This window comes from Calliopsis andreniformis, unplaced genomic scaffold (genome assembly GCF_051401765.1).
Source record: "Calliopsis andreniformis isolate RMS-2024a unplaced genomic scaffold, iyCalAndr_principal scaffold0025, whole genome shotgun sequence".
Lineage (NCBI taxonomy): Eukaryota > Metazoa > Arthropoda > Insecta > Hymenoptera > Andrenidae > Calliopsis > Calliopsis andreniformis.
The window spans coordinates 2,095,339-2,105,144 of record NW_027480434.1 but is presented as its reverse complement, the minus strand read 5'-3'; positions in this window follow the sequence as shown (position 1 = coordinate 2,105,144).

The window sequence follows — 9,806 nt, the reverse complement described above, 5'->3', positions numbered from 1 at the left end:
CGGAACGTAGAAATGACCATAGCTTTTACACTGGCAGCAATTATTCGTTTTATACAATGGAAGAACCATTCTATTTATTTTGTATTTTATGCTTCTGGCGTTGACTTCTTAGGCCTTAACTATTCGATCTGGTGGAACAACGCCGTAGAGTGAAGCCTAGCTTGCCCGGAACGTAGAAATGACCATTACTTTCACACTGCTTGCAATTATTCGTTTTATACGATGGAAAATCTGTTGCATCTTTATCGTATTTTATGCTTCTGGCGTTGACTTCTTAGGCCGTAACTATCCGATCTGGTGGAGCAACGCCCTGGAGTCAAACCTGGGTTGCCCGGAACGTAGAAATGACCACTACTATCACACTGGTTGCAAATTATTCCTGCTATACGATGGAAAAACTGTTGTATTTTTATAGCATTTTATGCTTCTGGCGTTCACTTCTTAGGCCCTAACTATTCGATCTGGTGGAACAACGCCCTAGGGTGAAGCCTAGGTTGCCCGGAACGTAGAAATGACCATAGCTTTTACACTCGTAGCAATTATTCGTTTTATACAATGGAAAAACCGTTCTATTTATTTTGTATGTTATGCTCCGGGCGTTGACTTCTAAGGCCCTAACTATTCAATCTGTTGCAGCAAAGCCCTAGGGTGAAGCCTAGGTTGCTCGGAAAGTAGAAATGACCATAAGTTTCATACTGGTTGCAATTATTTGTTTTATACGATGGAAAAACTGTTGTATTTATATTGTATTTTATGCTTCTGGCGTTGACTTCTCAGGCCCTAATTATTCGATCTGGTGGAGCAATGCCTCAGAGTTAAGTCTAGGATTCCGGAAACGCCGAAATGATCATTACATTCACGCTTGTTGAAATTATTCCTGTTATGCGATGAAAAGACTGTTGTATTTGTATTGTATTTTATGCTTCAGACGTGGACTTCTGAGGCCGTAGCTATTCGATGTGGTGGAAGAACGCCATACAGTGAAGCCTAGGTTGCCCGGAACGTATAAATGACCACTACTTTCACACTGTTTGCAATTATTCATATAATACGATGGAAATGCTGTTGTATTTATATCGTATCTTATGCTACGGGCGTTGACTTCTTAGGCCCTAACTATTCGATCTGGTGGAACAACGCCGTAGAGTGAAGCCTAGGTTGCCCGGAACGTAGAAGTGACCATTACTTTCACACTGTTTGCAATTATTCGTTTTATACGATGGAAAAACTGTTGCATCTTTATCGTATTTTATGCTTCTGGCGTTGACTTCTTAGGCCGTAACTATCCGATCTCGTGGAGCAACGCCCTGGAGTGAAACCTGGGTTGCCCGGAACGTAGAAATGACCACTACTATCACACTGGTTGCAAATTATTCCTGCTATACGATGGAAAAACTGTTGTATTTTTATTGCATTTTATGCTTCTGGCGTTCACTTCTTAGGCCCTAACTATTCGATCTGGTGGAACAACGCCCTAGGGTGAAGCCTAGGTTGCCCGGAACGTAGAAATGGCCATAGATTTTACACTCGTAGCAATTATTCGTTTTATACAATGGAAAAAGCGTTCTATTCATTTTGTATTTTATGCTTCGGGCGTTGACTGCTAAGGCCCTAACTATTCAATCTGTTGGAGCAAATCCCTAGGGTGAAGCCTAGGTTGCTCGGAAAGTAGAAATGACCATAAGTTTCATATTGGTTGCAATTATTCGTTTTATACGATGGAAAAACCGTTGTATTTATATTGTATTTTATGCTTCTGGCGTTGACTTCTTAGGCCCTAATTATTCGATCTGGTGGAACAACGCCGTAGAGTGAAGCCTAGCTTGCCCGGAACGTAGAAATGACCATTACTTTCACACTGCTTGCAATCATTCGTTTTATACGATGGAAAATCTGTTGCATCTTTATCGTATTTTATGCTTCTGGCGTTCACTTCTTAGGCCCTAACTATTCGATCTGGTGGAACAACGCCCTAGGGTGAAGCCTAGGTTGCCCGGAACGTAGAAATGACCACTACTATCACACTGGTTGCAAATTATTCCTGCCATACGATGGAAAAGCTGTTGTATTTATATTGTATTTTATGCTTCTGGCGTTGACTTCTCAGGCCCTAATTATTCGATCTGGTGGAGCAATGCCACAGAGTTAAGTCTAGGATTCCGCAAACGCCGAAATGATCATTACTTTCACGCTTGTTGAAATTATTCCTGTTATGCGATGAAAAGACTGTTGTATTTTTATTGTATTTTATGCTTCAGACGTGGACTTCTGAGGCCGTAGCTATTCGATGTGGTGGAAGAACGCCATACAGTGAAGCCTAGGTTGCCCGGAACGTATAAATGACCACTACTTTCACACTGTTTGCAATTATTCATATAATACGATGGAAATGCTGTTGTATTTATATCGTATCTTATGCTACGGGCGTTGGCTTCTTAGGCCCTAACTATTCGATCTGGCGGAACAACGCCGTAGAGTGAAGCCTAGGTTGCCCGGAACGTAGAAATGACCATTACTTTCACACTGTTTGCAATTATTCGTTTTATACGATGGAAAAACTGTTGCATCTTTATCGTATTTTATGCTTCTGGCGTTGACTTCTTAGGCCGTAACTATCCGATCTCGTGGAGCAACGCCCTGGAGTGAAACCTGGGTTGCCCGGAACGTAGAAATGACCACTACTATCACACTGGTTGCAAATTATTCCTGCTATGCGATGGAAAAACTGTTGTATTTTTATTGCATTTTATGCTTCTGGCGTTCACTTCTTAGGCCCTAACTATTCGATCTGGTGGAACAACGCCCTAGGGTGAAGCCTAGGTTGCCCGGAACGTAGAAATGGCCATAGATTTTACACTCGTAGCAATTATTCGTTTTATACAATGGAAAAAGCGTTCTATTTATTTTGTATTTTATGCTTCGGGCGTTGACTTCTAAGGCCCTAACTATTCAATCTGTTGGAGCAAATCCCTAGGGTGAAGCCTAGGTTGCTCGGAAAGTAGAAATGACCATAAGTTTCATACTGGTTGCAATTATTCGTTTTATGCGATGGAAAAACCGTTGTATTTATATTGTATTTTATGCTTCTGGCGTTGACTTCTTAGGCCCTAATTATTCGATCCTGTGGAACAACGCCCTAGAGTGAAGCCTAGGTTGCCTGGAACGTAGAAATGACCATCACTTTCACACGGGTTGCAATTATTCCTGTTATAGGATGGAAAGACTGTTGTATTTTTATTGTATTTTATTCTTCTGGTGTTGACTTCTTAGGCCCTAACTATTCGATCTGGTGGAACAACGCCGTAGAGTGAAGCCTAGGTTGCCCGGAACGTAGAAATAACCATTACTTTCACACTGGTAGCAATTATTCATTTTATACGATGGAAAAACTGTTTTATTTATTTTGTATTTTATGCTTCGGGCGTTGACTTCTAAGGCCCTAACTATTCGATATGGTGGAGCAACGCCCTAGAGTGAAGCCTAGGTCGCCCGGAACGTAGAAATGACCATAACTCTCACACTGGTTGGTATCATTCGTTTTAAACGATGGAAGAACTGTTATATTTATATTGTATTTTATGCCTCTGGCGTTGACTTCTTAGGCCATAACTGTTCGATCTAGTAGAGCAACGCCCTAGAGTGAAGCCTAGGTTGCTCGGTACGTAGAAATGACCATAACTTTAACACTGGTAGCAATTATTCGTTTTATACGATGGAAAAACTGTTTTATTTATTTTGTATTTTATGCTTCGGGCGTTGACTTCTAAGGCCCTAACTATTCCATCTGGTGGAGCAACGCCCTAGAGTGCAGCCTAGGTTGACCGGAACGTAGAAATGACCATAACTTTTACACTGGTAGCAATTATTCGTTTTATACGATGGAAAAACTGTTCTATTTATTTTGTATTTAATGCTTCGGGCGTTGACTTCTAAGGCCCTAACTATTCAATCTGTTGGAGCAAAGCCCTAGGGTGAAGCCTAGGTTGCTCGAAAAGTAGAAATGACCATAAGTTTCATACTGGTTGCAATTACCTGTTTTATACGATGGAAAAACTGTTGTATTTATATTGTATTTTATGCTTCTGGCGTTGACTTCTCAGGCCCTAATTATTCGACCTGGTGGAGCAATGCCTCAGAGTTACGTCTAGGATGTCCGAAACGCCGAAATGATCATTACTTTCACGCTTGTTGTAATTATACCTGTTATGCGATGAAAAGACCGTTGTATTTTTATTGTATTTTATGCTTCAGGCGTTGTCTTCTGAGGCCGTAGCTATTCGATGTGGTGGAAGAACACCATACAGTGAAGCCTAGGTTGCCCGAACGTAGAAATGACCATTACTTTCACACTGTTTGCAATTATTCCTTTTATACGATGGAAAAGCTGTTGTATTTATATCGTATTTTATGCTTCTGGCGTTCACTTCTTAGGCCCTAACTATTCGATCTGGTGGAACAACACCCTAGGGTGAAGCCTAGGTTTCCCGGAACGTAGAAATGACCATAGCTTTTACACTGGCAGCAATTATTCGTTTTATACAATGGAAGAACCATTCTATTTATTTTGTATTTTATGCTTCTGGCGTTGACTTCTTAGGCCTTAACTATTCGATCTGGTGGAACAACGCCGTAGAGTGAAGCCTAGCTTGCCCGGAACGTAGAAATGACCATTACTTTCACACTGCTTGCAATTATTTGTTTTATACGATGGAAAATCTGTTGCATCTTTATCGTATTTTATGCTTCTGGCGTTGACTTCTTAGGCCGTAACTATCCGATCTGGTGGAGCAACGCCCTGAGTCAAACCTGGGTTGCCCGGAACGTAGAAATGACCACTACTATCACACTGGTTGCAAATTATTCCTGCTATACGATGGAAAAACTGTTGTATTTTTATAGCATTTTATGCTTCTGGCGTTCACTTCTTAGGCCCTAACTATTCGATCTGGTGGAACAACGCCCTAGGGTGAAGCCTAGGTTGCCCGGAACGTAGAAATGACCATAGCTTTTACACTCGTAGCAATTATTCGTTTTATACAATGGAAAAACCGTTCTATTTATTTTGTATGTTATGCTCCGGGCGTTGACTTCTAAGGCCCTAACTATTCAATCTGTTGCAGCAAAGCCCTAGGGTAAAGCCTAGGTTGCTCGGAAAGTAGAAATGACCATAAGTTTCATACTGGTTGCAATTATTCGTTTTATACGATGGAAAAACTGTTGTATTTATATTGTATTTTATGCTTCTGGCGTTGACTTCTCAGGCCCTAATTATTCGATCTGGTGGAGCAATGCCTCAGAGTTAAGTCTAGGATTCCGGAAACGCCGAAATGATCATTACATTCACGCTTGTTGAAATTATTCCTGTTATGCGATGAAAAGACTGTTGTATTTGTATTGTATTTTATGCTTCAGACGTGGACTTCTGAGGCCGTAGCTATTCGATGTGGTGGAAGAACGCCATACAGTGAAGCCTAGGTTGCCCGGAACGTATAAATGACCACTACTTTCACACTGTTTGCAATTATTCATATAATACGATGGAAATGCTGTTGTATTTATATCGTATCTTATGCTACGGGCGTTGACTTCTTAGGCCCTAACTATTCGATCTGGTGGAACAACGCCGTAGAGTGAAGCCTAGGTTGCCCGGAACGTAGAAGTGACCATTACTTTCACACTGTTTGCAATTATTCGTTTTATACGATGGAAAAACTGTTGCATCTTTATCGTATTTTATGCTTCTGGCGTTGACTTCTTAGGCCGTAACTATCCGATCTCGTGGAGCAACGCCCTGGAGTGAAACCTGGGTTGCCCGGAACGTAGAAATGACCACTACTATCACACTGGTTGCAAATTATTCCTGCAATAGGATGGAAAAACTGTAGTATTTTTATTGCATTTTATGCTTCTGGCGTTCACTTCTTAGGCCCTAACTATTCGATCTGGTGGAACAACGCCCTAGGGTGAAGCCTAGGTTGCCCGGAACGTAGAAATGACCACTACTATCACACTGGTTGCAAATTATTCCTGCCATACGATGGAAAAGCTGTTGTATTTATATTGTATTTTATGCTTCTGGCGTTGACTTCTCAGGCCCTAATTATTCGATCTGGTGGAGCAATGCCACAGAGTTAAGTCTAGGATTCCGGAAACGCCGAAATGATCATTACTTTCACGCTTGTTGAAATTATTCCTGTTATGCGATGAAAAGACTGTTGTATTTTTATTGTATTTTATGCTTCAGACGTGGACTTCTGAGGCCGTAGCTATTCGATGTGGTGGAAGAACGCCATACAGTGAAGCCTAGGTTGCCCGGAACGTATAAATGACCACTACTTTCACACTGTTTGCAATTATTCATATAATACGATGGAAATGCTGTTGTATTTATATCGTATCTTATGCTACGGGCGTTGGCTTCTTAGGCCCTAACTATTCGATCTGGTGGAACAACGCCGTAGAGTGAAGCCTAGGTTGCCCGGAACGTAGAAATGACCATTACTTTCACACTGTTTGCAATTATTCGTTTTATACGATGGAAAAACTGTTGCATCTTTATCGTATTTTATGCTTCTGGCGTTGACTTCTTAGGCCGTAACTATCCGATCTCGTGGAGCAACGCCCTGGAGTGAAACCTGGGTTGCCCGGAACGTAGAAATGACCACTACTATCACACTGGTTGCAAATTATTCCTGCTATACGATGGAAAAACTGTTGTATTTTTATTGCATTTTATGCTTCTGGCGTTCACTTCTTAGGCCCTAACTATTCGATCTGGTGGAACAACGCCCTAGGGTGAAGCCTAGGTTGCCCGGAACGTAGAAATGGCCATAGATTTTACACTCGTAGCAATTATTCGTTTTATACAATGGAAAAAGCGTTCTATTTATTTTGTATTTTATGCTTCGGGCGTTGACTTCTAAGGCCCTAACTATTCAATCTGTTGGAGCAAATCCCTAGGGTGAAGCCTAGGTTGCTCGGAAAGTAGAAATGACCATAAGTTTCATACTGGTTGCAATTATTCGTTTTATGCGATGGAAAGACCGTTGTATTTATATTGTATTTTATGCTTCTGGCGTTGACTTCTTAGGCCCTAATTATTCGATCCTGTGGAACAACGCCCTAGAGTGAAGCCTAGGTTGCCTGGAACGTAGAAATGACCATCACTTTCACACGGGTTGCAATTATTCCTGTTATAGGATGGAAAGACTGTTGTATTTTTATTGTATTTTATTCTTCTGGTGTTGACTTCTTAGGCCCTAACTATTCGATCTGGTGGAACAACGCCGTAGAGTGAAGCCTAGGTTGCCCGGAACGTAGAAATAACCATTACTTTCACACTGGTAGCAATTATTCATTTTATACGATGGAAAAACTGTTTTATTTATTTTGTATTTTATGCTTCGGGCGTTGACTTCTAAGGCCCTAACTATTCGATATGGTGGAGCAACGCCCTAGAGTGAAGCCTAGGTCGCCCGGAACGTAGAAATGACCATAACTGTCACACTGGTTGGTATCATTCGTTTTAAACGATGGAAGAACTGTTATATTTATATTGTATTTTATGCCTCTGGCGTTGACTTCTTAGGCCATAACTGTTCGATCTAGTAGAGCAACGCCCTAGAGTGAAGCCTAGGTTGCCCGGTACGTAGAAATGACCATAACTTTAACACTGGTAGCAATTATTCGTTTTATACGATGGAAAAACTGTTTTATTTATTTTGTATTTTATGCTTCGGGCGTTGACTTCTAAGGCCCTAACTATTCCATCTGGTGGAGCAACGCCCTAGAGTGCAGCCTAGGTTGACCGGAACGTAGAAATGACCATAACTTTTACACTGGTAGCAATTATTCGTTTTATACGATGGAAAAACTGTTCTATTTATTTTGTATTTAATGCTTCGGGCGTTGACTTCTAAGGCCCTAACTATTCAATCTGTTGGAGCAAAGCCCTAGGGTGAAGCCTAGGTTGCTCGAAAAGTAGAAATGACCATAAGTTTCATACTGGTTGCAATTACTTGTTTTATACGATGGAAAAACTGTTGTATTTATATTGTATTTTATGCTTCTGGCGTTGACTTCTCAGGCCCTAATTATTCGACCTGGTGGAGCAATGCCTCAGAGTTACGTCTAGGATGTCCGAAACGCCGAAATGATCATTACTTTCACGCTTGTTGTAATTATACCTGTTATGCGATGAAAAGACCGTTGTATTTTTATTGTATTTTATGCTTCAGGCGTTGTCTTCTGAGGCCGTAGCTATTCGATGTGGTGGAAGAACACCATACAGTGAAGCCTAGGTTGCCCGAACGTAGAAATGACCATTACTTTCACACTGTTTGCAATTATTCCTTTTATACGATGGAAAAGCTGTTGTATTTATATCGTATTTTATGCTTCTGGCGTTCACTTCTTAGGCCCTAACTATTCGATCTGGTGGAACAACACCCTAGGGTGAAGCCTAGGTTTCCCGGAACGTAGAAATGACCATAGCTTTTACACTGGCAGCAATTATTCGTTTTATACAATGGAAGAACCATTCTATTTATTTTGTATTTTATGCTTCTGGCGTTGACTTCTTAGGCCTTGACTATTCGATCTGGTGGAACAACGCCGTAGAGTGAAGCCTAGCTTGCCCGGAACGTAGAAATGACCATTACTTTCACACTGCTTGCAATTATTCGTTTTATACGATGGAAAATCTGTTGCATCTTTATCGTATTTTATGCTTCTGGCGTTGACTTCTTAGGCCGTAACTATCCGATCTGGTGGAGCAACGCCCTGAGTCAAACCTGGGTTGCCCGGAACGTAGAAATGACCACTACTATCACACTGGTTGCAAATTATTCCTGCTATACGATGGAAAAACTGTTGTATTTTTATAGCATTTTATGCTTCTGGCGTTCACTTCTTAGGCCCTAACTATTCGATCTGGTGGAACAACGCCCTAGGGTGAAGCCTAGGTTGCCCGGAACGTAGAAATGACCATAGCTTTTACACTCGTAGCAATTATTCGTTTTATACAATGGAAAAACCGTTCTATTTATTTTGTATGTTATGCTCCGGGCGTTGACTTCTAAGGCCCTAACTATTCAATCTGTTGCAGCAAAGCCCTAGGGTGAAGCCTAGGTTGCTCGGAAAGTAGAAATGACCATAAGTTTCATACTGGTTGCAATTATTCGTTTTATACGATGGAAAAACTGTTGTATTTATATTGTATTTTATGCTTCTGGCGTTGACTTCTCAGGCCCTAATTATTGGATCTGGTGGAGCAATGCCTCAGAGTTAAGTCTAGGATTCCGGAAACGCCGAAATGATCATTACATTCACGCTTGTTGAAATTATTCCTGTTATGCGATGAAAAGACTGTTGTATTTGTATTGTATTTTATGCTTCAGACGTGGACTTCTGAGGCCGTAGCTATTCGATGTGGTGGAAGAACGCCATACAGTGAAGCCTAGGTTGCCCGGAACGTATAAATGACCACTACTTTCACACTGTTTGCAATTATTCATTTAATACGATGGAAATGCTGTTGTATTTATATCGTATCTTATGCTACGGGCGTTGACTTCTTAGGCCCTAACTACTCGATCTGGTGGAACAACGCCGTAGAGTGAAACCTAGGTTGCCCGGAACGTAGAATTGACCATTACTTTCACACTGTTTGCAATTATTCCTTTTATACGATGGAACAGCTGTTGTATTTATATCGTATTTTGTGCTTCTTTCGTTGACTTCTAAGGACCTAACTATTCGATCTGGTGGAGCGACGACCTAGAGTGAAGCCTAGGTTGCTCGGAAGG